We start from the raw sequence: 6845 nt of genomic DNA, 5'->3' as shown, positions 1-6845 counted from the left end.
TGCTGTATGAAAAGTGAATTTACTCTGTAAATCTTCACCCAAATCCTAATTTAAAAAAAAAGAAAAAAAAAATAGATTGGCATAATAGTTACAATGGGCTCAAGCATAGAAAAGATTATGAAGATGGCCCCAGACTAAGCAGTGTTTATCGTTCTGTTGTACATAGGGTTGCTATGAGTCAGAACCAACTCGAAGGTACCTAACAGAATAACAATAATTTCATGAAAAATTGACTAGAATTTTAAGGTTGTCAGAGTTTTTTGCCTTAACTCTTATATGTTCTGACTTCTACCTCAACATCTAACATTCTTTCCATAAAGCCACATTTTTTCCTTGGCTGGAGTCCCTGGGTTATGCAAATAGTTAACACTCTCACTGTTGGCTGCTACAGAAGAAGTTGGTGGTTCCAACCCATACAGAAGCACCTCCCCAGGTCTACTTCTGAAAAATCAGCCATGGAAAACTCTAGGAGCACAGTTCCATTCTGAACACATGAGGTCTCCATGAGTGGGAATTCACTCAACAATTGGTTTGGTACGGTTTTTCGGTTCCTTGACTAGAGATTTCTGAAAAATCGGGATACTTCTAGCACTTATGCACAACCAGTGCGGATGTTTGCGATTATTTATCAATCTCACGAAATATTTTCAAGCCAGCTACTTTTAGTAAACATATGCAATATGTAGACCCTTACTAGACCATCGGAATTTTATGAGTTATAAACCAAGAAATTTACTAATTAGGTAGTTGAGAACGATAAAACAACTACCAAAACATCAAAACGATGTATGATGAATGTTAACTGTGAGTTTAAAATTCAGAGGAGTGACTGAGGGAAATCGGAGGCTTTCCGGACAGGCGTTCAGCAACAAGTGGGACTGGAATCAGTCCCCAGAAAGACCTGAGCTGTGTACTCCAATCCAGTGAACTAAAAAAAAAAAAAAAAAAAACCCAAAACATCCCACCAAACTCAGTGCCATCGAGTCTTATCCGACTCACAGCGACGACTCCTCCTTGGGTTTCCGAGGCGGTATCACTGCGGAAGTAGATTGCCCAACCTTCCTTCCGAGGTATTCCGAACGAATTCGGAGTTAATCGCCACTTACTCTAAGATTAGATAGGGCCTTCCAAGTTGGGCCCACCAACTTCAGCCGGGTAGCGAACTCAGGCGAAACGCCATGATACACTCCTCACGCACAGCCTGCAGAGGCGCGGCCCCGCACCGCCCCAACAAGGGCGCGGGCACATTAACAAGGCCCCGCCTCTGCCGGCCCGCAGGACGGCTGCGCAGGCGCAGTCTCTTCGGGTTGTAGCTGCGGCGGCCCGGGTCGGGCGGGGTGAGTAGATGAAAAGGCGCTGAGTTCGCAGCAGTTTCTTGGTCTTGGTTTGAGCGCTCCCGGCCTCTTTGTGTAGCATGGGCGAGGCTGGGAGAGACGCCACATGCGCCCCCTCGTCTTCTCGATCCGTGGGGGCACCAGGCGTCAACTAGGGCCAAGTGAGCGCAGCCGGCCGGCTCGACGTTCTGGCGGCGGGGGCGGCGAGAGGAGGCGGGGGAGTTGGTCCGGGAGGGGTTGCTGGGGAGGGGCCTACGTCTCCGCCTCATGGTGACCTAGGAGCGCGGCTGTCAGACACCCTTCTTCTGGCGCTCTCTCCTCACGCCACAATTTCTTTTCATAAACTTGGGGTATTTTGATGAGTGACTGGAGGAAGCGTGTCTCACCGCGGTTTTCTCACAGCCTCGTGGAGCGGTAGGAACACTGGGATCGGACTTAGGCAGTGCGGGCCTCTGTAACTTCCTTTTATTCTCTCTGTGTCTCAGTTTTTTCAGTTGTGAAGTGGGGTAGATTATCATAACCTGTCTCATTAAATACATTGCACCTACGTGGTGCAACTGTTAACACACTTGGCTGCTAACTGAAAGGTTGGAAGTTCGAATCCACCAGTGGTGCCTAGAGAGAAAGAGCTGATGATTGTACTTCTGAAAATATCAGCCTTTGAAAACCCCATGGAGCACAGTTCTTTTCAGACAGACAGAGTCACCATGAGTTGGAACTGACTCTGGCAAATGGTGGGGCAATCTGCTTCCGTGGTGATACTGCCTCGAAAACCCAAGGAGGGGTCGCTATGAGTCGGGTCCGACTTGACGGCAAATAACAACAACCACTGGCAAATCGTAATTGGTATCTCAAGGTGGTTGTGAGGCTCAAGTGTGGTAATATCTGTGAAACGCTTACGACCGTAAGTGATACACATCAAACTATGTAAGTGCGGACATCTAAAAGGAGAGTTGGTATGCCTGTCCTCTACTCTTAAGAAGTGTCTACCTCCGCCCTTCCATGATAATTATTGCGGAAGAATAGGGAAAAAAATATTTTTGATTTTTGAGAATACAGACTTTCATTTACACAGCCTGTTTTTTTTAACTAACTTTTAAACAGCTTGGTTCACATCTTACATTAGCCAAAAGACAGATGTTAAGTAAAGCTGAAGCTGAAAACTGTAAAATTTGATGTTTGGAAAACCATGAGAAAAAAATGGCCATAACATATTTGTGCAGAGAAGAGTTTACATAGCAGGCCTGAGAACCTTCTATCCTTTCTAAAAGGTGTGCTTGTAGGGTTGGCTCTTTGCATCTGAGAGTTTTGACTTTGGGAGTCTTCCCATCATGGGAATGATGTGGTTTATGCTAAACCCTCACTTTCCTTCTGGGAGTCTAGAATTTTGGTATGAGCTAGACAAACTGTGCCTAAATGGTCAGAGCCCTCCCCCACTAAGCACCAAGCACCGCTCTCCCCCTTCTCCCCATCTTAGAGCTGAGTGTCTAATGGGCTTCCCTGGGAAGAAATATCACACATATGCTGCTGCATTTTTCTTGCTGGTGAAAGTGTATGCTCTGTTTGATTTCTGGTGGGAGAAAGAGAACATAAGGAAGCCTGCAAATGAATTCCTCCAGACTCAGCCTGTCTTTTCCCATTATAATCAGATGGTGGTGGTTATTAGGTGCCTTCAAGTTGGTTCCGACTCATAGCAACCCTACGTACAATACCACAGAACACTACCTGATTGTGCACCAGCCTTAAAATCCTTGGTATGCCTGAGCCCATTGTGCAGCCATTGTGTCCAGCTCATTGAGGGCCTCTTCCTTTTTTGTTGACCTTCCACTTTACCAAGCATGATATCCTTCTTCAGTGAATAGTCCCTTCTGACAACATGACCAAAGTGGTGAGACAAAGTCTGGCCATTCTCACTTCCAAGGAGCATTCCGGCTGTTTTTCTTCCAGGACAGATTTGTTCATTCTTCTGGCAGGCCATGGTGCTTTCAGTATTCAGTATTCTTCATCAACACTGTAAGTCAAAAGCATCAACTCTTCTTTGGGCTATGAGTTGGGTCCAACTTGATGGCACATAACAACAACAACAACATTCATTATCCAGCTTTCACATGCGTATGACGCTATTGAAAATACCATGGTTTGGGTTAGGTGCCCCTTGGTCCTCAAGTAGACATCTTTGCTCTTTAGCACTTTGAAGACATCTTTTGCAGCAGATTTGTGCAGTGCAATATGACTGATTTCTTGACTGCTGCTTTCTTGCCTTGCCGCTTTGGGGCGTGGCCTGGGTCCCCTCCTCCCCACCTGGATCCCTGTGGCTGACTCCTCACTCTGCGGGGTCCCCCTGCCTTTTTCTGTCCTTTTCCCTGCTTTCCCGCCTTGCCACATGTGGGGCGTGGCCTGGGTTCCCTCCTCTCACTTGGATCCCTGCTGCTGACTCCTTTCTCTGTCCGGGTCCCCCTTGGCCTTTTTCTGTCTGACCAGAGCAAGTTTCAGTCTTTTCTGATATCCATTTTGGTCTTTTATTCCTTTCCTGTCTTTTTAATGATCATTTGCTTTCTTTATGTATGATGTTCTTGATGTCATTCCACAATTCACCTGTTTTTCAGTCATTGGTATTCAATGCATCAAATCTGTTCTTCAAGTGGTCTCTAAATTCAGGTGGAATATAGTCAACGTTCTATTTCGGCTCTTTTGGGCTTGTCTTAATTGTCTTCAGCTTCAGCTTGAACTTGCATATGAACAATTGCTTGTCTGTTCTGTAGTCACTCCTGGTCTTGTTTTGGCTGAAGATTTTGAGCTTCTCCATCATCACTTTCCACAGATGTAGTCAGTCTGATTCCTGTGTGTTCCATCTGGTGAGGTCTGCTTGTATAGCCACTGTTTATATTGCTGAAAAAAAGGTGTTCATAATGAATAACTTGTTGTTCTTGCAAAATTCCATCATGCGATCTCTGGCATCATTTCTGTCACTAAGGCCATATTTTCCAACTACCGGTGATTATTTTTTGTTTCCAATATTCGCATTCCAATCACCAGTAATAATCAGTAGTACATCTTGATTGCATGTTGGTCAATTTCAGACTGCAGAAATTAGTAAAAATCTTCAATTTTCTCATCTTTGACTTTAGTGGTTGGTGCATAAATTTGAATAATAGTAGTAATAACTGGTCTTCCTTGTAAGCATATGGGTATTATCCTATCACTGACAGGATTGTACGTCAGGATAGATCTTGAAACATTCTTTGTGATGAGGAATGTGACACCATTCTTCAATTTGTCATTCCTGGCATAGTAGATCGTAATGATTGATTCAAAATGGCCCAAACTAGTCCATTTCAGTTCACTAATGCCTAGGATATCTTTCTTTATTCATTCCATTTCATTTTTGACAATGTCTAGTTTTCCTCAATTCATAATCCATACGTTCCACGTTCCTATTCTTAATGGATGTTTGCAGCTGTTCTTCCCTTTTTGAGTCATACCCATCAGCAAATGGAGGTCCTGAAAGCATTACTCCATCCACATCATTAAGGTTGACTCTACTCTGAGTAGGCAACTCTTCCACAGTCATTTTGAGTGCCTTCCAACATGAGGGGCTCTTTCTCCATCGGTATATCAGACAGTGTTTCAGGGCTATTCATCAAATTTTCCAGTAATATATTAGACAGTGTTTCACTGCTATTCATAAGGTTTTCATGGCCCATTCTATAATAAGTGGATGGCCCGTCCTTCTTCTGTCTGTCTTTGGAAGCTCTGCTGAAACCTCTCCACCACGGGTGACCCTGCTTGTATTTGATATACTGGTGCATGGCTTCCAGGGTCACAGCAACACACACAAGCCACCACAGTATGACAAACTGATAGGTGATTGGTGGATGATCAGGCTGTATATCTCTTTTATTCACTTGCCCGTCCAGTCAATTCAATTGTTTTCCATAGAGTTTTCAATAGCTGAAAACCATTGGCTTGCCTTCTGAAGCTCCTGGGGATGGACTTCCAGCTCTTTGGTTAGCAGGCTGCATCTGAGCTCATTACTATTTGTACCACCTAGGGACTCCATATCCTTACTACAGTGCTGTAATAAATGTTAGCTATGAGTACAATTATATAGTGAGGCCCATGCAAATCTCCAAATGTGTGGGAGGTCTTAGAGGTCCCCTTACCCAATATTGTTGATAGGAAGTATTTGAAGCTCTAATTAATTGGAGTTTTCTTTTTGCTTTAAAGGGGTATTGGAAAGAAAACTATACAAGATAAGTGATTGCTAAATACATGGGTTATAGGCCAACTCATTCTGTATGTTTAGGCATATTTCATGTATCAGAAAAATCACCAGAAATTGATTCTCTGTTACCAAGTTAAGGTTTAATCATTTTTTTTATAAAAAGGTACAGGTCTTTTACAGATTTTAGGTAAAATGTGTGGTTCTGTTTATTATTTTGCCAACATTCTCTGTTTTAATGCTCATCTTTATCTAGATGTCACAGGGGAAAAATTGGACCAGTTTCTCATGGGCCATTTTTCCTGGCTTCTATTACTTATGTCTATTGCTCATCAGGGTATCAACTTTTGTGAAATAAATGGAGGTAAACCTGTAAGTTTGGGCATGGAACGATCAGTAAAGTAAAACTCTAGTTGTCTCTCTCTCTCTTTTTTTTTTTTTTTGAGAAGTGAGTTGGGAGGTGGAGGAGTTGAAAGTTTAAGAAATGTGAAAAATGTTTGAAATAGTTGTGGAGAGTAGGTAAATTAATTCACCAGAGAGGTATAGTAGATAACGGGATATCTTGATCCACTTGGGATTGCGATTATGAAGTTATGAATTTAGTAGACCCAGTCTGCTTTCTTTTAAAACGGATTGGATACAGGCATGAAGAGAGTTGTTGAGTTCATGTAGGATTGATTTTCTGACAGGTGGGTGATGTAGTAATTAAAGTTGTGCACAGATATTCTGGCCTCTTTCTGGGTACTTGATATGATAAGGTTGGACTCATCCTTACCCCCAAGTCTACTTGAAGTTAAAGGTGGCCATGTGAATTGCTTTGGCTAGTAAAATATGAACAGTCATGATACGTGTGACTTCCAGGTGAAGCTTTAAGAGTTCTCTGTTTACCACTTGCCCTTCTCCCTGCTCCACTGCAGTGGTCCTGAAAGCACTTGTTGAGATGCAGCCTCTTGTCAGGCTGGACACTAGAAAATAGAGTGGCTGATCAAGTAAACTAGCAGAACTGGAAGTTGTGGTCAGAGAACTGAATGCTTGAATTTGTGATTTTTTCAACGTAGAACTGTAGGGTAAGTGGAAATTTAGAGGGGGAAGGCAGTTAGAGATGAGGAGGTTAAGGAACTCAGTCCTTACATACCTCTAATCCTGAAGGCATTAGTTGTGGCAACTCAGTTCAATAGTGATGACCACAAACTTAAAGAAATGACTCTTAAAATGGTAAATTTAAAAGCTTCCTTATGTGAAACATGGAATGACTAAATCAGGATTCAGAATTTAGTATTGAATTAAAA

Source organism: Orycteropus afer, unplaced genomic scaffold (genome assembly GCF_000298275.1).
Source record: "Orycteropus afer afer isolate SDZICR_OR568_19922 unplaced genomic scaffold, OryAfe1.0 scaffold00087, whole genome shotgun sequence".
NCBI lineage: Eukaryota > Metazoa > Chordata > Mammalia > Tubulidentata > Orycteropodidae > Orycteropus > Orycteropus afer.
This window is presented reverse-complemented; position numbering follows the sequence as displayed.